This window comes from Vombatus ursinus, unplaced genomic scaffold (assembly GCF_900497805.2).
Source record: "Vombatus ursinus unplaced genomic scaffold, bare-nosed wombat genome assembly UNPS02014798.1, whole genome shotgun sequence".
In the NCBI taxonomy this organism is placed as follows: domain Eukaryota; kingdom Metazoa; phylum Chordata; class Mammalia; order Diprotodontia; family Vombatidae; genus Vombatus; species Vombatus ursinus.
The window spans coordinates 27,128,112-27,136,393 of NW_020954576.1; the positions used below are offsets into that span (position 1 = coordinate 27,128,112).

Sequence of the window (8,282 nt, forward strand, 5' to 3'; positions counted from 1 at the left end):
GCTGTATGGCTGATAGACAAACTCACTCCCTTGACTGCAGAAACCAGGGTCTTCGCTATGGCTTAAGTGGATAACAAACAATCAAGTAATACTTGTGCATGTTCTAAAGTCCATGTAGGGGCCTAAATGAGGCACAGTTCACTTCTCATGCTCATAATGACTTAGCTCTTATTGGCCTTGTTAGAGAAGAGCCTTTATTTTAAGGTGGGCTTTTGTTCTGCCAAATCACATCAACCAATAAGCATTTATTAAAAAATAATAAAAGCTAACATTTTTATGGTACTTTAATGTTTGCAAAGTTTCATATATATATATATACATACACCATATTAAGTGTGTATACATACATACAGATATATATACGGATACCATAGTATGTGAATATACACGTGTACATATATATGTACACGTGTATATATGATCTCATTTGATTCTTTTTTTTCCACTTTTAATAAACATTTTATTTACTGACCAACAAAGTAGTTCTAAAACCGTAGCTTCTGGAAGAACCACTTGTTTTTGCCTGTCTTGTACCTTTCCTCAAATTTGACCTTGGCCTCCCTCCTGGCCTTACATTTTAGTGCAGGGTCACGGAACACATCCTTGTTGACAACTGTGTTGTCCAATGGGATATCCACAGAGTATCTGGTGGGCATGAGGTGGTTGTAGTTATAAACTTTCACAAAAGACTTGATTTTTGATCTCTTGGCAATCTTCTTTTTGCCCATTACTGAAGTTACTTTGAGAGGGTAGCCGTCAATACCTACCACCAAGGCATGGCTGTAGGGCCTGTCGGAGGTCCCATCATCAATTCTCTTGATGATGACAGCTTTGCGCCGCCCAGAGTACTGGCCAGGACCAGCAGCACCTTCCAGGGTTTCATGAACTTGCCCATTTCGACACAAAGCAGGTCTCTCCTAGAGCCAAAAAGGAAAACTAGCCTTTTTTTAAAAATTTTTTTATTTTTAGACAGTTAGGGTTAAGTGACTTGCCCAGGGTCACACAGCTAGTAAGTGTCAAGTGTTTGGTCTGAGGCTGGATTTGAACTCAGGTCCTCCTGACTCCAGGGCCCGTGCTCTATCCACTGCCACCTAGCTGCCCCTCATTTGATTCTTAAAACACTCCCGTGAAGTAGGTGCTATTATTAAGTATTGCTACTAAGTGCCACACATCTCAATAGGCATTAGAGATACAAAGACAAAAGTGAAAAACTGCCTGCCTTCAAGGAGTTTACATTCTACCAGGGGAAACAACATGCTCATATATTAGCATATATACAATATAGATACAAGATGATGGTGGTGTTTACTAGGAGCTATGGGGATTAGTAAAGGCTTAATTTAGAAGGTGAAGTTTGGGCTGAGTCCTGAAGGAAACTAGTGGTTCCAAAAGTTGAAGTGGGGGGGAGGGAGTTGTGTCCCAGGCATGAGGCATGAGGAATGGTCAATGAAAAGGAACAGAGATGGGAGATGAAATGGTGTATATGAGGAACAGTAAGAAGGTCAGAATGACCTGATTGTAGATTGCATGAAGGAGAACAGTATGAAATAAGACAGGAAAGATAGGTTGAGGTTTTGCTGTAGAGGGCTTTAAATGTCAGAGAAGTTGCCTGATGTCAAAGAAGCTCCTAGAGGTTAATAAACAAACAAATAAAATGTATACTGGTATTTTGTGTTTTCTTTCTATTTTTTTTATTCTAAACTTAACAAATCTCAAATAGACAATTCCATGTATATAATAGAATAGAAAATGACAACTGAACTAATCCTCTCTTCCATTTCCAATTTTTCAAGATTAACAACCGGTTAGAACAGGTCACATTGGGATTATTTTCATTGCATACCTTATCTTTTTCTCATTTTTAACTTTTTTCTGGGTTTGTATTAATTTTTATCTAGTTAGTCAATAGTCTGACTATACACATGAATTCTTAGAGGCAACTAGGTGGCTCAGTGGATGGAATGCTGGGCCTGGAATCAAGAAGACTCAAAAAAGAGTTCAAATCTGACCTCAGATAGTTAGCTGTATGACCCTGGGCAAGTCACTTAACCTCTGTTTGCCTTAATCCACTGGAGAAGGAAATGATAAATCACTCCAGTATTTTTGCCAAGAAAACCTCATGGACAGTATAGAGTTGGACATGATTGAATCAACTGAATAACAACAAACAACACATGAATTCAGGAATTCAGATGATTCAGGAATGACACCTCAATAACAAAACATTTCCTTTCTGTTAAAACAGATTCAATTTCATTCTTTGTGGTATTATTTCATATTAGCTATATCCAGTCATTCCTAAGTCTTTTCTCAAAGAAAGTATTCACTATGTAGGGGCTTGAGGTTTCTGTGTATTGTACAAGTCTTTGGGTTCTCTCCTTCCTTATTCCTGATCCATATTTTCTAGGATATTTCTTGCCATCCTCACTCATTCCCATTTTTCCACTGAAGACACTGAGTATTAAAGTATATGTTAATTTAGTTTGGAGGGTGTTCTCAAGGTTGTCATAGAATTTCCCTATCTCTCTGTAACAGACATTGACACATAAGCTTCAATTATTTCCATAGTGGTCTTTTGTAAACATTCATCATCAACACTTCATTGGTGTGTATTATAAGGTCCTTCAATTCTTGCTGGTATTCATCAGTGAATAGAGAAATCAAAAGCAGGGGCTGTTGAGCCCAAGTGGAATGCTACCAATCCCTATAATTTTTCTAAATTCTCTTTTTTCTACCATTGTTATGACTTTGCAGCAATGCTTTCTCCTTATTAGAATTGGCAATACTTGCTAAACTTGAAGGTAGATTTTTATACTTAGTAGCTGCCTCCAGAATAGCTCTTCTCTTTGAGTCCTTGATAAAAAAAAAAAGGAGTGAAGGTGAAATTTAATTATTTCAGTGACAGACTAACTAACCCAAACAGTCAATGCCGAGAATCTGACAAGGCATTTGGGAATACAAAATAGCCACATGGAGATAAGAGCCCCTTTTTTCTTCCTCCATCACCTATCTCCTAGAGAAAGATTTTGAGATCTGTCATAAAAGAGAAATGTTTGCTAAAAAAAAAAAATTATAGTGAGGAATCCCCATTATAATATATATAGCACATATCCTTCATGCATTTTCTTTAATGTCATTCCATTAACAAAACCATATTTATTTTTGATGTTGATTCATTTGATAGGCACACTACTTGGTGGCAAGAACTTTATTTCCAGGAGGTGGGGGCTCTAGCACCTGTAGAGGGAATTGACAAATTATGTCTCCAAAAAAGATTATATGACTTCAGGGGCCAGATTAGAAGCAGGGGTTTGGGAGTGGGATGCTGCCATTATTTTTCTTTCTTTTTTAATAATAATGGAATATGTGTGTGTGTGAATATACATACATACATACACACACACACACACATATATACACAATGCTACTGTTCTAAGGACCCTTGGGCTTGCCTGCCCATTCATGGCAGTCTGTTGGCAGTTGGTACTGATAGTGGTAGAGATGGTTGGTTTGTTTTTATGAGGGCTCATCCCTTGAATGATAGCTGTCTAGTCTAGGTTAGAAGCAGGGCTAGTGATCTGGTGGACACTGCTATTTCTGAGGCTCTAAGGTTTACCAGTTCATAGGCAACAATTGGCCAGTAGGTGATTGGTATAAGTGGATGCAAGCCCGCTTTCCACAGGGTTTGCTTCTTTTAATGATGGCTTTGGGCTGCAAGCTGGAAGCAAGGCTAGTGGTCAGGGAGGCATTGCATAGCATAGTCTGAACAACAGATGTTCTTCAACCATTTGATTTTTCCTTTGGGAATAGTTGAGCAAAATGCTTTTGAGAATTATGGATTTCATCCAAGAAGTGCTGCAGTGTTCTAGGTCATGATGCTACCAGCACAATGTACTTTTCAAATAGGAGTGCTGCATATGGGAGTATCTGGAGGGTCACACTCTCTATAAATGTGGTCTTTTTCCATACTTCATGTTTTATACTTTTGATATTAATAATCAGATGATTTAATAAGGTAATTTCAGTCATTATATCTGTGATGGGGGAACTTAACCAATGAGCCTAGCACCTATGAATCTGTGCAGAGTATATCAGCATAGTTGGCTCGAGGCATTCCTCATATGGAAAAGGCTAGAAAGCCTGCTTCTGAGAAAGTCATGAAAATGTGTAACAGAATTGCTTTGGAGAGACATTGGAGAATGTGTAGAAGTTCTGTAACCAGTTTTGGTCTGCGAATTACATGATGGACAGCAGCCTCTTTGATTGACTGCAATTGCACAACCAGATCTGGGGGTGCCTTCAAAAAGTTTTAGTCAGCTTTAGCTTAGTGCCCTCTCTTAGTGGATCCCCCGGGGAGTCCGATGGAAGGTATCTGACAAGAGACAATGGTCTAAGAAGAGAGAAGCCTTGGGCCCTCTGCCACCTAAGCAAACATCTCATATGCCTCAATTCTTTGCCTACTTTGGGATTTGTCTCTTTGATTTAGGTGAAGAAAATTAATTTAAAGGCAGCATGACATTGTGGGTTTCTAAGCTGTCCAGACAGTACAATAAACATCAAATCCATGTTGGGTTTTATAGTCAGCCCAGAACCCTTAAGGAAAGATGTAGCAACTTGACTCAAGGATAGTGAGCCCACAAAGAGGACTTGTTACATGTTTTTCCAGTAATCTGGAATAATTAGGTTTTTTTGTTTGTTTTTTGGTGAGGCAGTCAGGGTTAAGTGACTTGCCCAAGGCCACACAGCTAGTATGTGTCAAGTGTCTGACACTGGATTTGAACTCAGTTTCTCCTGACTCCGTGGCCTGTGCTCTATCCACTGCACCACCTAGCTGCCACATAATCTGCAATAATTTTGAAATGTGCATGGAAGATACCTAGTTGGAGAAGAACTTTCTTTAGTATTTTGCTTTACCAAATTACATGCCTATTTAGTTGACAAATAATAAACACAGTGTGATTTTGTATTTTCTAGATAATCTTTCAATCAGTCAATTACATGATGGAAGATATGTGGTCTATTGTGGAATATCAATGAGGAAAGCCTACTTGTTTCCTACTAATACCATCATGAAGGATACCCTTGATGTGGGGAGATTATTCTCAAAATTTCTCTAGGTGAAAAAAGTAGGCTAGTAGTTGTTGATAATCTCTTGGTCACTCTCCCCTCCTCTGAGAACTAATAAAATCTAAAGTTTTGTCCATGCCTTCAGTATCTTCCACTTCTTCAGATATGTTATGAATACATCTCTCAACACCCTCTCAATTATGTCTCCTCCAAACATCCTCTGTGTATACTTGGTCTAAACCAGCTTTTTCAGTGGTTTTTGTTTTTTTATTTTGGGGGGGGCACTGGGAAGCAATCAGGGTTAAGTGACTTGCCCAGGGTCACACAGCTAGTACGTTTCTGCAGCCAGATTTAAACTCAGGTCCCTCTGACTCCAGGGCCGGTTCTCCATCCACTGGACCACCTCGCTGCCCAGTTTTTTCTCTCAGTGCCATTTCTTTCTCCTCTATAAAGCACATCTGAGATTGATGTTAGAGTCCAAATGCAGTGATTCTACTGCCTTTGATGGTAAAGAGTTTGTCATTTGAAAAAAAAAAGGTTTGTAACCACACACACACACACACACACACACACGAGTTTGTTTTTATTTTGAAGGGAAAGTTTTGTGAGGTAGCAGAGCTGAAGAATAGCAGCTAAAATATGCCACTGCCACTAGATGGAGGTGTTCACTTGAAGACTGAAGCAGGTCTCTCAAAAGTACTGGAAATTAAACATTACTCTAGTTTCAGTTTTGCCTGAACTCTGGCAATTGCTTTGTCACTGGTCTACCTGCTTCCATTTCTCCACCTCCAATATATCTTTCTCACTGCTGGTAGATTAAAATTTTAAAAGATAAGTGTCATTTCCTTGTTCAGATACCCAAAATAATTTCCCATCATCTACCAAAGTCCACGTTCCTTCTCGGCAATCACAGGTTTCTTTGCTATTTTCTCAATCCACCTGTTGAGCCTTATTACCCACACTATCCTTACAGTTTCCTTTACCTTCAAAATAATCCGAATTCACTGGCCTTCACACGTGCTCAATGCTCTCCTGCCTCTGCACATGCTTTTTCACATGTCTGTAATTCTCTCCAGTTGCCCCAAATCAAACCGTTCTTCAAAGTGCATTTGAAGTATTAGCTCCTTTATGAAATCCTATCTGATGTTCCTCCTTTGAACCCTCAGTGTATATCTCCTGTGGCAATTATATCTTATTTTACAATGTAATCATTAATTACAATACTTAACATCTTCTTCCCAGCAAGACTCTGACTTCTTGCTGGGCAAGGAACATGTGTAATGCTTACCTCTTCTATTCCCCAAAACATGCAGAGCTAGTCAGTGAGAAAGCTATATGTCTAAGTCTCTTAGATAGATATTATAGATAAGCTCAATCCCTGGCCTGGCTTGCCAGAGACATGGACTTTCACGGAAATGTTTAGACAGTGCAGAGCCAAAATGAAGTTGAAAGTACCAATTCAGCAGTCCCATAAAATGCCTAATATTTTTGCTGTTAGAGTATCAATCTCTAGGGAGAATATGTTAATTATAAATTACTGCTTTACAGTTAATTTTTTTGTTAATTATAAATTATTTTTTCATGATTTTTTTTGTCAATTTGTGTTTGTGAGTCTTTCATGTGTTAAATATTTCTTTTGAATGATGGAAATAAATAGCTGTCCTATATCTGATTTGCAATGTATATTAAATAGTCTTCTCCCCTCTTTTGAGGCAGACTGTAGACATTAGACAAATCTAAGCTATCAGTGACTTTTCTTGGAGCAGTAGTATAAAAAAACAAGGAGTGTGAGGTAAAAAAGTAACTGATTCCTTTCTTTAGGGGACAAGCTTTCTAGGACTGAACCCAGACTGCCTGCATAGGTTCAGGGTTCAGAGGATCTCCTTAGTGGAGAGTAATTGTAAGTGCCTCTATGCCTTGCTTGGTTAAGAATCATCTGCTTATAGCTCTGAAGACATATAATCTGTTTCTCTTCTAGTTTGTTTATGTTGTAATCTTTAATAGTCAAATCTCATAAGAGATAGCTATCTTTTTGTATCTCTTTATCTGTGTTTATCCTTGGTATGTCTGCTTCTGTTTCCAGGCACAAACTCTTCTTTCTCTGGTGCATACCTGTTTGCTCTTGGTGTGTCTCTCTGCTTTTTGGCCAAATGCCTTATCTCCTACTGATCCTGTCTGTCCAGTGACATGACATGGTGAGAGAGAGAAAGAGAGAGAAAGAGAATATTCCTCTTCTACACTTCCTCCAGTTCCCTCTGAACCTGGGATCCCTCAAAGCTGGGTTGGTCTGCTACTTGATTAGTTAACCGCTAGAATTTCTCTATTTAGTCTTCAGAGGTATGGTTAGATTGTTTGGTTGGCCAATCATTCTGTTACTTTTTTGGCCCAATTAAAGCAGCAGTCATGTCTCCTCTTTAAAAGGTGTTCATAGGGTATAGAAATCTTATTTATACATTTCAAAAACCTAATCACAACTGCTGATTGAAATAAGGGTGTAGAACTCCCTAGCTTACAACAGCATAAGAGTTTTTATTAAATACTTTGTTAAAATCTAAGCAAATTATATCTACAACATTCCCCTGATCTAGTAACCCTAACAAAATAAAAATTCAATGAGGTTAGCATGATGTGATCTGTTCTTGATGAAGTCACACTGGCTCTTTGGGAGTACCACTTTAACTATTCATTTATTTAAAATATGCTTTAGAATTTTGCCAGGAATAGAAAATCAATTTAACTGTCCTATAGTTTACATATTCCATTCCCTTCTCTTTGTAAATATTTGGGACAATCTTTACCCTTCTACCTTTCTGTAATATTTCTCTTGTTCTCCTAAATCCTTCAAAGATCACTGATAGGGGCTCAGCAATCACATCTGCTAAATTGGTATCCCAGGAGGTGGTTAATCTAGATCTGATGAATTCCTATCAGCAAGAGCAGCTATGTACTCCCCCTATGTTCTTACTAGGACAGCAATATCACTTATCTAGGATAATAAATTCCCTATTAGCCATTTTTGTTCTGAACTTTCAAATCCAAATATCATCTTCCTTAACAGAGAAAACAAAAGCAAAATAAAAAATGAACAGCTCTACCTACTTTCTCTATCATTTGTTATCATCGTCCCATTTCACCACCACCCCTCCCCTACCAGCATCAACCTATTATTTACTTGATCCTCCTCTTTCTCTCCCACCATCCATCTGTTTTTGTCA

At 38.4% G+C, this 8,282-nt stretch overlaps 1 pseudogene; it reads right to left on the minus strand.

Annotated features, from left to right (window-relative positions):
• Positions 1-446: 446 nt before the first annotated feature.
• On the minus strand, positions 447-895 carry LOC114050127 (annotated as a pseudogene).
• Positions 896-8,282: the final 7,387 nt, after the last annotated feature.